Below are 14230 nucleotides of genomic sequence, written 5' to 3'. Positions count from 1 at the left end.
TTTTAAAACAAACAAAAACAACAAAACAAAAAAATACTATTTGCAATACAAATTCTTCAAAATATATAAGATGGGTTACTCCTTATTTGGGACTAATGAAATTTAATCAGGGACATTCAACCATAACCATGAAATAAACACCTGTAAATACTGTGTTGGAGACTCAAACATGAACTAGACAGGTTTACAATCCTGTGGAGAAAGAAACATACCTATAACTCACCTTAATACAAGGTGAAAGGACACAGACTTGGACAGTACCAACAGGAAGGTGAGAGAACACTGGGAAGTCTAGACTTCTAGGGGACACACCAGAAAGGCAGTGTCCTGAGCAGAAGGCTTACTTGTGTGCACGTTTTCAAAAGATGAATCTGGCATAACATTGAGTCCAGGGGCAGAACAGTGAGGTAGCAATTGCAGCAGCAGAGATAAAAGTGCTGCTGCCAGGGCAGGGGCAGCAGGAATGAAAAAGAATGGTGTTACTTGAAGGGCACTGTAAGGGTAGACCCAGAGCTCTTAGGAACACAGGTGTGGGAAGGAAAAGACCTAGGATTCCTGTTTCACTGAAAAGGTATCAGAACAGGAACACAGAAGTTACTGTTTTAGAGGACATGTGACGGCCCGACTCGGGATGGATGATTAGAAAAGTTTTACCAAGGAAGTAACATTTAAGCCCAGTACTTAAAGTATGAGTAGGATGAGTAGGGTTTCACCCAAAGAGAAGAAAAAAAGAGCATTCTAGGCAGAGAGAACAGCATGTGCAAAGACAGAGCTTATTACATTTGAGCAATGGCATGCGGTTTTAGGAAGGTGTAGCAGATGAGGATAAGTGGTACTAAACTGTGAGGCACTTACATCATACTAAGGAATTCAGATTTTATCCTGTAGGTGATAGGAAACGATCAAGGTTTGTAAAGAGACAGAGTAAATGGGAGTAACAGATCAGATCTATGTTTCACTCTGTATGACATACAAGCTAGAATTGTAAGAAACAAGAGGAAGGCAACATAGCACAGTAGCTAAGAGCATGGGGTCTAGAGTTAGACTGCCTAATTAAAATCCTGGCTCCAGAGCTTATTAGCTGTGCAACCTTAGGCAGGTTATTTAACCTCTCTGTGTCCCGTTTCCCCATCTGTAAAATAGGAATAGTGATAGTACTTTCTTAGAGGGTCATTGTAAGGAATTAAGACAATACTTGTAAAGCGCTTAGCACAACACCTAGCACAGAGAATGCTAGCTGCTATTAGAGTCTGAAAATCCATTACTAGAAAGTTCTATCTGCATATGGTTTAGCGTTGTCCACACTCTTCCTTCTACCCAAAGCTTTCTTTTCCTGCCTCTTCATCTAGTTAATTCTAACTTATCCTTCGTATTTCAGCTCAAATGTTACTTCCCTCATGTAAATTCTCCCTAACCACCTAGTTCCTAGTTCCCAGTTCCATACCAGGTCAAGTTCCTACTATGCATAGCACCATAGTACTTTCCTTCACAGCACTCAGTTTCTAATTATGCCTTTTTGCATTTCATTAATTCCTTTCTCCTATCATCATATGTTCCATGAAATCACAGATGGTGTGCTTGCCACTGAATTCTTAGAACTCAGCACAATGCCTGGCACATAGAACATACTTGATAAGCATTTCTTAAATGAATGAAAGGTTTCAAAATATATTTTAAAAGTGAAGCCTCCAGACTCAATCTTCATATAGAACGCAAGACACAGAGGGATACCTGGGTGAGTTCAAGCCCCGAGTCAGACTCTGTGCTAACAGTCAGGGTCTGCTTGAAATTCTCTCTCTCTCTCTCTCTCTCAGCTCCTCCCTTGCTTCTGCTTGCTCTCTTTCTCTCTCGAAAATAAACTTAAAAAAAAAAAAAAAAAACCCAAGATACAGATAAAAGTAGTTGGTTTGAAGTAAAGGATGTTTGGAGCCCTGTCCCCTTTGCTTCCACCTGGTTCCTGAGTCTGTTCTGTAATTCTTTTTTTTCTTTTTGTTGTTCTGTAATTCTATTAAGCTTTGCACAATGCAGAGCAAAACCACTGCTTGTTCCAAGCAAGTAGGGATACATGTCTGAAGTAAAGCAGTGATTAAAAAAAAGAGGAAGCACGGGCACCTGGGTGGCTCAGTTGGTTAAGTGCCCGACTCTTGATTTCTGCTCAGGTCATGACCTTGCAGTTCGTGGAATGAGCCCCAAGTCGGGCTCTGTGCTGACAGTGTGGCACCTGCTTGGGATTCTCTCTCCCTCTCTCTCTGCCCCTCCCCCACCTGTGGGTGGTCTCTCTCACTCAAAATAATTTAAAAAATTAAAAATAAATAAAAATAAATTTTAAAAAAGCAACAGTTTGAGAACTACTTGACAGGCCCCGATAATCAACTGTAAGCAAAGCAAAGAAAAAGGAAAATTCTAGAAGCACCTCTGATTTCCTAGCTTGAATGAGCAGATCAGCATGTGTGCCAAAAACAAAAAGAATGCAAAAGCAGTAACTTCATTAATTGAGCACTAGTATCAACCCTATCAGGCAAGTGCTATTAATACTCTCTTTCAAGATGTTTCAAGATGTTTTTCTCTTTCAAGAAGTTTCAAGATGTTAAACAACCTGTCCAAGATCATGATGCTAACGAGTAGCAGAATTAAGATTCAAACCCAGGTCAGGCGCTTGGGTGGCTCAGTTGGTTAAGCCAACTGAGTCAGTTTGGTTCAGGGTTCAGGTCATGATCTCAGGGGCTGTAAGGTTGAGCCCCACACTGGGATCTCTGTTGTCAGCACAGAGCCCCCTTCAGATCCTGTCTACCTCTCTCTCTGTCCCTCCCCTTTTTGCACACACTCTCTCTCAAAAATAAATAAACTTAAAAAAAAAATTCAAACCCAGGTCTATTTCACTCCAAAGTTCATAATCTAAACCATCATGCTATCTGGCAGGTGACTTGAAAATTTGGATTTAGACATGAGGTATCTACTGGACATACGATTAGGAAAATACAGTAGCTGGTGAAAAATATGATTTGGGGCTAGAGATACAGATTTGGGTCACCTTTAGAACAGTGTGACATAATCAGAAGAGGGCTTGCTTATTAGGCCTGTAAAGAGGTAATGCATACATTTGCTACTGTAACGTATTAATCTTCTGCCAAAGTCTCTGCCTTGCACAGCTCTGGGGGCACCCACATTGACAGCAAGTGACAGACTGGGTGAAATTCCAAATCTCTGGGGATTCCTTTTAGACCCTTTATATTATTTTCATTTGAGGAAATTTTAACAGAAAGTCAAGGACCACACCAATATCAATTTAAAAGGAAGGCAATACAGGTGGTTAAGAGAATGGATTTTGTGATCAAACTTCTTCATTTTCTCTCCTTACATTAGGTTCACATCATCTCCTGCTTGGGATTCTACCTCCCTTACTAAAAAATGACTAGCATTTGTATACGGCTTTTTAACACTGACAGTGTGTCCCATCTATAAAGTATTTCACATGATCCTCACAACAGCTCTGCAAAGTAAACACCGTTTTCATTTTATCAAAGAGGAATGAAGTTCAGAACAGTACTTTGCCTAAGGTCACACAACTACAAAATAACAGGACCACAATGCAACTCTGATCTTCTGGCTCCAAACCTGAAGCTCTTTCCAGCAGATTCGACCCCAAGATAACCATGAGCCACACACCCACCTGTGAACCAACAGAGTGTCACCATCCCTATGTACACTTTCATTGCATTTAAGAAGAAAACAGATGGTAACTAGAAAGGGCTAATGGGATGCTGGTAATGTTTCTTAAAACAACACTAGTTACGTGTTCACTTTGTGAAAACTCATGAGCTACATTACTTTATGCATTTTTCTGTATGTATGTTACACTTTAATTAAAAAAACAACAGACAGGGGACACCTGGGTGGCTCAGTGGGTTGGGCGTCTGACTTCAGCTCAGGTCATGATCTCACAGCTGGTGGGTTTGAGCCCTGCGTCAGGCTCTGTGCTGACAGCCTGGAGCCTGCTTCAGATTCTGTATCCCCTTCCCCACTCACACTCTCTCAAAAAATAAATATTAAAAAAAAATTTTTTTTTAAACCATTAAGCAAAATTAAGACAGACTAATCAAAATCAGGAGCACTAAGTTGGATGCCTCAGGGCTACATATATATTTACCTGGCTTCTCAAGCAGCAGGTACGTGTAGGACATGTATCAGTTAAGTAAGGATGCACAAAATCCTTGCACACTCAAATAATATGTTCACTCACTTGTCCCTACCACCCATAATGTCTAGGTGATGTGATTCTGATGAGGTTAGGAGCAAGAGAAGCCCAGAAAGGGGCCAAGATTACAGTTAACGGGAAAAAAAAAAAAAAAAAAAAAAAATTGGCATTGAAAAGTGGAACCATCAGGGGCACCTGGATGGCTGGCTCAGTTGGTTAAGCGTCCAACTTCGGCTCAGGTCATAATCTCTTGGTTCATGAATTCAAGCCCCAAGTCAGGCTCTGTGCTGATAGCTCAGAACTTGGAGCCTGCTTCAGACTCTGTGCCTCCCTCTCTTTCTCTCTGCCCCTCCCCTACTGTTTTCTCTCCCTCCCTCTCTCTCAAAAATAAACATTAAAAAAAATTTTTTTTAAAAGGAAAGTGGAACTATACTATCAATAGTAAGATATCTCAATTTCAGAGAAAATGAAAATGTGAAAAAAATAGCCAACAATTGAAAGATGTCACCAATTATAAATGCATTCTAATTTCAGGGTGTTAAAATGTAAAAACAGCAGCAAAGCATTTAAAAATAAATAAAATACAGGGGTGCCTGGTGGCTTAGTCAGTTGAGTTGCCAACTCTTGATTTTGGCTCAGGTCATGATCGCACCATTGTGAGATCATGCCCTGCACTGGACTCCATGCCCAGTGTGGATTCCCTTAATTCTTTGTTGTTGTTTTATTTAAACTTCTGCTCTGCAAAGACACTTTTTTTTTTTAACGTTTATTTATTTTTGAGACAGAGAGAGACAGAGCATGAACGGGGGAGGGTCAGAGAGAGAGGGAGACACAGAATCTGAAACAGGCTCCAGGCTCTGAGCAGTCAACACAGAGCCTGACGTGGGGCTCGAACTCACAGACCGCGAGATCATGACCTGAGCCGAAGTCGGACACCTAACCAACTGAGCCACCCAGGCGCCCCACAAAGACACTTTTTAAAAAAAAGTTTATTTATTTTGAGAGACAGAGAGAGAGAGAGAGAGAGAGAGAACAAGTGGTGCATGAAAGAGGGGTGGGGGGGGCGGGGCAGGGGGCAGTGGATCCAAAGCAGGCTCCATACTGACAGCAGAGAGCCCTATGTGAGGCTCAAACCCGCAAACTGTGAGATCATGACCTGAGCCAAAGTCAGACAACCAACTGAGCCACCCAAGTGCCCAGATTCTCTTAAGAATTCTTAAGAGATGCTCCCTCTTCTCTGCTTCTTTTATTTCTGCTTTTTTAAAAAAAAATTTTTTTTTTAATGCTTATTTATTTTTGAGACAGAGAAAGAAAGACAGAGCACAAGCAGGGGAGGGGCAGAGAGAGAGGGAGACACAGAATCCGAAGCAGGCTCCAGGCTCTGACCTGAGCTGACGTCGTAGGCTTAACTGACTAAGCCACCCAGGCGCCCCTATTTCTGCTCAAGATTCTTTCTCTCTCTCTCCCTCTGCCCTTCTCCCCACTTGTGCTCTCTCAAAAAGCAAAACAAAACAAAAAAAACCAAAACCCACAAATCCATAATCTCTCAGCCCCTTTTTGTTCCCCTCCAGGCCCTCCCATAAGAAATGTTAACAGATTTTTCCATGCCCTGAAACACATAAGCACAAATATATTTTTATATTTAAGAGGATTTTTTTATTTTTCTCTATTTTTAAAAAACTAGGTTTATACTTTAACATTGCTCTGCAACTTGTTTTTCTCACTTAATAACTTATCAGGAACATCCCCCCACCCATGTGAATAAATAAAATTTCAACTCACACTTTCAAAAAGCTGTATAATAACAGTCCGTATAAAGGATATAACATAACATGTTCACATATTTTTCAATTGATAGACATGACTATTTTCAATCTGTTACCATGTTAAACAATGCCATAATGCATATCCTTGTACATATTTCTTTCTAAATTCTTTAAAAATATTCTTTAATTCTTTACATTCTTTTACAAAAAGAAAAATTTTTCTATCCCCACTTCCTTGTTGTCCAATGTTTTGATTGCTTCCTTTCCTATCATCATCCCTGCCTTACTTGCTCATAGAATTTTCCTCAGGGCCCAGTGTGATAAAGGAAGGCAAAGCAACTTGGAGAATGTCAAGACATGACATGTGATACTTACTGTTGGTAAATTAGAATTGGCCTGTCTTGGCTGCCTCTCCCAGCCACCTGCACATTCTGCCCCCCCCACCCCCATACATGTGCTCCTTGTTCTAGTCTCAGCAGCTGCTTCCCACTCAACTGACGTGGCAGAGCTGGGAAATTAGTCCTAGTCTGTCACACTCCTGACCCTGGCCAGTGGAGATAGGCCCACCAGCTATTCAAACAAGTAGGAAGGAGAAAGAACACATTATCGACTATGAAATATTGTAATATGGAAGTATACGGAGTAAAATGTAAAACTCCCCATTCACCAAACCTTAACCCACATTTACCAATGGCACTTCCCTCCTTGGAGTGACCACTGTTACAAATCTGTTGTAACCTTTCAGACTTTTCTGTACACGTGTGTATGTATAAAGACATATGTGTATATGTACATGTACATATATGTAAATAAAAAAACAAAGAGTGTGAATGTGTTTGATCTACATACCTGTGATCATACTGTTATAATTTGTTCTGCAACTTTCCTTTTTCAATTAAAAATCTGACATGTTTCCATTTTAATATATAATGGACTCCTCATACTTTTTCATGTTTACTTCTGAGAGAGAGAGAGAGAGAGAGAGAGTGCATGCGCAAGTGTGAGAGGGGCAGAGAGAGAGGGAGACACAGAATCCGAAGCAGGATCCAAGCTGTGAGCTGTCAGCACAGAGCCCTACATGGGGCTCGAACCCACAATCTGGAAGATTGTGACCTGAGGCAAAGTCAGATGCTCGACTGAGCCACCCAGGTGCCCCTATTTCCTCACACCTTTAAAAGCTTGAGAAAAATGCTACAGTTTTTGGATGGCTAGGCCTTCTTATATATTTCCCACTACCCAAAGGTCAACAAACTATGATCTGCAGAGGTAAGTAGAGCAGACCCTTGAACAATGTAAAGGTTGGGGCACCAAACCGCTCCACCCCCACCACCCCACCCCCACCACCCCATGCGGTTGAAAATCCACGTATAACTTCTGACATCCCAAAAACTCAACTACTAATAGCCTACTGTTGACTGGAAGCCTTACTAATAACATAAACAAATGATTAACACGTCTCTTTCAAGTTGTAAGTATTAATACTGTAATCGAACAATAAAGCTAGAAAAAAGAAAACGTTACTGAGAAAAATCATAAGGGAGAGATAACACATTTACAGTACTGTACCGTATTTATTGAAAAAATCCACATAAAAGGGGACCCATGCAATTCAAACCCATGTTTTTCAAGGGTCAACTGTAGTTGCAACTACACAGCCTGCAAAGCCTGAAATATTTACTACCTGGGCCTAAATAAAATAATTCACATTTAACATCTAAAGAGCAGTTTCTTAATGGATTTAATTCTTATCCAACTGACCAGAGTATGGCTACGTTAGACTGATTTTAAATGAAATTTATATGCAAAAATAGGTCTGGTATGTAATATTGAAGAAACAAGTCTAAAACACTCAAAGGACACGTGGGTGGCTCAGTCAGTTGAGTATCCGAGTCTTGATTTCAGCTCAGGTCATGATCCTAGGGTTGTGGGATCGAGCCCCGCCCTGGCCTCTGCGCTGAACCTGGAGCCTGCTTGAGGTTCTCTCTCCCTCTGCCCCTCTTCCCAGCTCACATGTGCCCTCTAAAATTAAAAATATACATATATTAAAAAATAAAACAGAACGCTCAAATGAGGTCAAAAGACATCCCCCTACTTCTGGGTTGAGTATGACTCTAATGAGTTTCCAATGTGCTATTCTTCATCTTCTTTTTCTCTTTGATTTCAACTAATGGGAAACAGACCGGGTTCCTAACGTCCTTCAGTGATCCTGATGAGCAATGCAGCTCTCACTCACACACTACAATAATAGTATGAAATTAAAGTAAGCTCCCTCATCTCTGCTGAATATCCCCAACAAAGTCCCTCCAACACAACACGACACAGGTGTCTGTCCTTCTCTTTTGCTTGCAGAAGATTCACTATGAAGCAGCTAAGCATTTCTAGAATGTCTAGCCAACCGTTAAGAGCTAGGGTCATGACCTTTGTGGGAAAGGAAGACCAATTCTCTCCTTCAGAGTCTACCCTTCTGAAGATCTGAGGCATGAAATTAAAGCATTTCTATGAGAAATTTTAGGTCATCCAATTTCTGTAGTACAGAAGGGGAAGGTGCTATCACCCCAATTTTATAAATGGAGAATTAAGAGTAACTTGTCTCCTTTTCCATTTCTAGAAGTCACGTCAGCAAATAGGGCTTCATAACAGTGACCACCCCCCAACACACACACATGCTTTCTCCTTCCATCCTCTCCCAAATTTTGGTTTTATATAATAATGGCAAAGAAATTATCATACCCTTCAGGGAAGTTAACTTAACCTAGTACTTTGAGTGGAAAATTATCAAAGAAAGAATATTATATTTTCCTCATGCAAGTGAGCTTTAAGTGATTCTCTAGAAAGGAATTTGGCAATATATGTTAAAAGCCTAAAAGATGTTCATATTCAGGGGAACCTGGGTGGCTCAGTTGCTTGAGCATCAGACTCTTGGTTTTGGCTCAGATCATGATCTCACAGTTTGTGGGTTCAAGCACTGGCCCTGCAGAGCCTGCTTGGGATTCTCTCCTCCTCTCTCTCTCCCTCCCTCCCTCCCTCCCTCTCTCTCTGCCCCTCCCCAGCTCACACTGCCTCTCTCAAGATAAATGCTTAAAAATTTTATTTAAAAAAAGTATTACAATACTGTTTAAAATAGAAAAAACTGAAAGCACTATACAAATCCTGTATGATAGACTACTATACAGTCATTAGGAATATTTATAGTTTCAGCCGCATTTTAAATTCATATGAATTTACACAATGAAAATAATGGTAACTGGGAAAAAAGCAGAATACAAAATTATAGGTAGTATATGACACTGGACTATGCAAAACAGAAATATGCATAGGTACAAAACATTGAAAGGAAATACTAAATAAAACTATACATTAGGTTTCTTCTTTATACTTACCTGTATTTTTCCTGTTTCCTATAATGAATATACACTACTTTTCAATCAGATTCAATAAATGTTTTTGGTTTCTGCTGTAGAATCAAAAGCTCAGGATTAGCAGAAGTAAGGAACTCCCCTCCCCCCAAAACAACAACAACAACAACAACAACAACAACGAAGTAAGCAACTCACTAGTAGGAAGACTGCATAATGTACATGCCTAAGAAAACCATCTGGGGGTGTGGAGAAGCTCAGTCTAAAGGCACACTGCTGGGATGCCTGCGGGGCTCAGTAGGTTAAGTGTCTATTGATTTTGGCTCAGGTCATGATCTCACGGTGCATGGGATTGAGCCCCATGTCAGGCTCTGCACTGACAGCATGGAGCACGCTTGGGATCCTCTCTCCCTCTCTCTCTCTGCCCCTCCCCTGCTCGTTCACGCTCTCTCTAAAAATAAATAAATACACTTTAAAAAAATAAATAAAGGTACATTGCTTACCATTTCCTGCCTTCTTGCTTCTGGAGCTGCCTTAGTAAATGTAACTGGGAAATCGAGTAATATTGAGATGCCTACAAACCTTATTTATACTCTAGACCCAGAACCATCACCTTCTCAACCCTAAGATCTAAGACCTTACACTTAAAGAAAACAGACCAAGACCTAAATAACATGGATTGGATTGTGTTCTTCCTCACATCATAAACATTCAGGGGGTGACTGCCTGGCTCAGTTGGAACAGCATGTGACTCCTGATCGTGGGGTCATGACATTGAGCCCCACATTGGATATAGAGACTACTAAAAATAATTAATTAAAATATCTTCTATCTCAAGAACACATTTCCCAAACATGCCAGGCATTTTCCAAGCTCTGTGCCTTTGCCCATGTGTAACCTCCTTCAAAATGCTTTCTTCCAAACCTACTGAAGTCCAAGTTCATCTTTTATAAGCTGGTTCAAATGCCTTCTCTCTTCAGATGCTCTCCTTGTTCCCCCAATTCAAAAACAACTGTTCTTTCCTCCATATATCCCAATATTTCTTGTTCTTCTGCACATTTTATTCCATTCCTCTTTGGGTCTACACTAGCTGCAAATATGTTTCACTTGACTAAGTTTCTAGAGAGCAGAAATCATCTCATCCAGCTCCATTTCAGCACAATGCTTGCACACAGTAGGTGCCAAATAATGTTGCCTGACTGAATGACAGCCTACTGGCCCTAATCTAATGGATTCTTTCAGTGAAGCAGGCCAGTGAAGCCAAACTGTCAAAGAGGACAATCTCTCCAATTTAAAGTCACATACCTTGCGTGAGTGAACAGCCAAAAATGTCATGGGCCTGCCACTTTAAGGGGACTGGCAAGCTGACTGTGTTTACACAATCTTAATTAAAACTAAAGGGCACTAAAGGAAAGAAGAGAAATAGGGAGATTAAGAAGTGTGGATTCTTCAGGTCACCTCCTCCTCTGTTTAGAGCCCAAATCTCCCAGCCTAGTGCCTAGTGAGCTCACCAAACAGCCTATTCTCTCCTTGGGGTCTCTATAGGATGTCAGTGTCAAAAAGCAACTGATTAGGGCACTTTCTGTCCAGCAAATGGCTCTACTCTTGGCCATTCAACTCTAATTGTGGTTACCTGGGGCTTCTTCTCTAAATGAATCCCATTGCACCAATCATTAAGAGAATCCCTTTAAAGATAGGCTTGAAATTAACCACAGCAGGGAACAAAGTCTCTAAATCTCCTAAATCACGACATCCACACTGTCCATTTTGATGAAATTCACCCCCACCTCTTTCAAACAATAGGTCCTACCAGGCAATGACTTCTCCCAGACCAGCGTGTCCTGTGATTGTTTTTCAGGAGAAAGCTCCTAGTGCCTGCTTCCCATTAAACAGCTACTTGATGTTTGATCACTCAGCTATGACTGCAGGTAGAGAGTAAAATCACTGTAACTTAGGGGCTAAAAAGGAATTCCACTCCTACCCCTAATCCAAAAGTCAAGCAACTTAGAACAAGTAGATACTTTCCCAGCTCAAATTTCCTTAGGCTTACCTGTTTTCAGATCTAGAACTCTTAGCGTGTATATTTTTCAATATCAAAATGAGGAAAACAAGGCCTAGAGTAAAAAAGAATTACAGGGGCACCTGGGTGGCTCAGTCAGTTGAGTGTTCGACTTCGGCTCAGGTCACAATCTCACGGTTCCATGAGTTTGAGCCGTGCACTGGGCTCTCTGCTATCAGCACAGAGACTGCTTTGGATTCTCTGTTCCCTCTCTCTCTGTCCCTCCCCCACCTGTTCTGTCTCTCTGTCTCTCTCTCTTTCAAAATAAAAAAATATAGGGGTGCCTGGGTGACATAGTCGGTTGAACATCTGCCTTTGGCTCAGGTCATGATCTCACGGTTCATGGGTTTGAGTCCCACATCGGGCTCCGTGCTGACAGCTCAAAGCCTGGAGCCTGCTTCCAATTCTGTGTCTCCCTCTCTGCCCCTCTCCCACTCACGCCCAGTCTCTGTCTCTCAAAAATGAAAACATTAAAAAAAATTTTTTTAATAAAAAATTAAAAAAATAAAAACATATACATACATTAAAAAGAAAGAGAATTGCAAATGATCATACAGCGACAGAATGTTTTGTTGACCCCGCTGCCTAACACCTTAATTTACTGACTGGTTATCAACAAAACCACCAACAAGATTCCAGGCCTTCAATCAATCAGCCTAATTGAAATCAGTTCAAGATAGGCTGCTTTCCCTCTTCCCATCCCCCTGCCTATCCTCACCCTTTCTCAAACCCAAATGCTGACCAAAAAAATAAAAAATAAAGATCAATGGAGTAGCCTGATCTATCATTTTTCCTAGAAAAATACTATCTGCTTCCACTCTACCACACCACCTGATGGATTCTGACATACTGGTGAGCAGAGGGTGCTACAGTCTGAAGAACTTGTGACTGATTCTGGAGATGGGACTGCAATGGCTCCTCAGCTACAGTGTCCTACAGCGGCATGTTCCAATCCTTTCTGGCCCCCAATACATTTGTGATTTGGGAGAATTACACGAGAAAGGCTAATTTTCTCACACTATCTAGTCACCTTGACCTAGAAGCAAGCATATATGCACAGTGAGTATAAAGGAAGTGACAGGGACACCTGGGTGGCTCAGTCGGTTAAGTGTCTGACTCTTGATTTCGGCTCAGGACATGATCTTGCAGTTGTGAGCTCAAGCCCCGCATCAGGCTCTGCACTGACAGCATGGAGCCTGTTTGGGATTCTTTCTCTCTCTCTCTCTCTCTCTCTCTGCCCCTCCTGTGCTTGAGCTCACTTTCTCTCTCTCTCTCAAAAATAAATGATTAAAGGGGCGCCTGGGTGGCACAGTCGGTTGAGCGTCCGACTTCGGCCAGGTCACGATCTCACGGTCTGGGAGTTCGAGCCCCGCATCAGGCTCTGGGCTGATGGCTCAGAGCCTGGAGCCTGTTTCCGATTCTGTGTCTCCCTCTCTCTCTGTCCCTCCCCTGCTCATGTTCTGTCTCTCTCTGTCCCAAAAATAAATAAAAAAAAGTTGAAAAAAAAATTTTTTTTTAAATAAAAAATAAAAAAAAATAAATGATTAAAACTTAAAAAAAAAAAAAAAAGAAAGGGCGCCTAGGTGGCTCAGTCAGTTAAGTGTCTCACTTTAGGTCAGGTCATGATCTTGCGTTTTTGAGTTTGAGCCCCACGTTGGGCTCTGTGCTTCAGCTCAGAGTCTGGAGCCTGCTTCAGATTCTGTGTCTCCCTCTCTCCGTCTGGCCCTCTCAAGAGTAAACATTTAAAAAAAATTTTTTTTTCATTAAAAAAAAAAAAAAAAAAAACGACAGGGCACCTGTGTGGCTCAGTGGGTTAAGCACCTAACTCTTAATTTCTGCTCAGGTCATGATCTCAGGGCTCGTAAGTTCAAGCCCCACATCAGGCTCCGCTCTAACAACACAGAGCTTGCTTGGGATTCTTTCTCTTCCCCTCTCTCTACCCCTCCCTGGCTCAAGCTCGCACTCTCAAAATAAATAAATAAATAAAAATTAACAAAAATAAAAAAAAAAATTAAGTGACACCTTTTTAAACAAAATTTCCAATCTTATTAAATCAAATGAAAACTGCAGTCAAAATAGTCTCTGTAGGAAGTTATTTACTTATTCTAACAATATAATCATTGCTCAAAATATATATGAAACACTCTTTTGGAAACTGACTTTAAAGTCTACTCTGTGAGACACACAAAAATTAAATCTTACTGTTTTGCAGTCATACCTCATTTTTCACCAAAAAATGTACTGCCTTGCTTGACTCTTTGGCTTATAGTATCTTTTGGCTGTGAACCCACCAAGCAAGGTTCAGTGAAGATTTGCTACTTCTGAGGACATTCAAAAGATTGGCTTAGAAGCCAAAAATATTCTGAGCATTGGCAGCATCACCAGAATAAATATAAAGTCTGAGAACACAATTACTTTGAAGAGGACAAACTTACAAATACTGTTAAGTGTCCTACAACTACAACAAAGAAGATATGTGCAATATATGTCACGTGTTAAGCTATTACATTACTTTACTGTTTATTTTTTTAGGTTATTTATTTTGAGAGAGACAGAGACAGCGTGAGTGGGGGAGGGGCACAGAATGCGGGAGAGAGAATCCCAAGCAGGCTCTGCACTGCCAGCACAGAGCCCAGTGCGTGGCTCAAACTCATGAAATCGTGAGATCATGACCTGAACCTAAACCAAGAGTCGGATGCTTAACCGACAGAGCCACCCAGGTGTCCCTACTGTTTATTTATTTTTGAGAGAGAGCGCACGCACGTGCACAAATGGGGGAGGGGCAGAGAGAGCGAGAGACAGAATCCTAAACAGACTCCAGGCTCTGAGCAGTCAGCACAGAGCCCAACACGGG

General features: G+C 41.3%; 1 protein-coding gene across 2 annotated transcripts in view; it reads right to left on the bottom strand.

The window, feature by feature from the left end:
• The window catches only part of NUMA1 (nuclear mitotic apparatus protein 1), an 83638-nt gene that overhangs the window by 58462 nt on the left and 10946 nt on the right, over nt 1–14230 (bottom strand). The gene's annotated exons all lie outside the window — the stretch shown is intronic.

This window comes from Prionailurus viverrinus, chromosome D1, assembly GCF_022837055.1.
Source record: "Prionailurus viverrinus isolate Anna chromosome D1, UM_Priviv_1.0, whole genome shotgun sequence".
In the NCBI taxonomy this organism is placed as follows: Eukaryota; Metazoa; Chordata; class Mammalia; order Carnivora; family Felidae; genus Prionailurus; species Prionailurus viverrinus.
The sequence above is the reverse complement of the archived record's forward strand: the minus strand, read 5'-3'. Positions and strand labels throughout refer to the sequence as shown.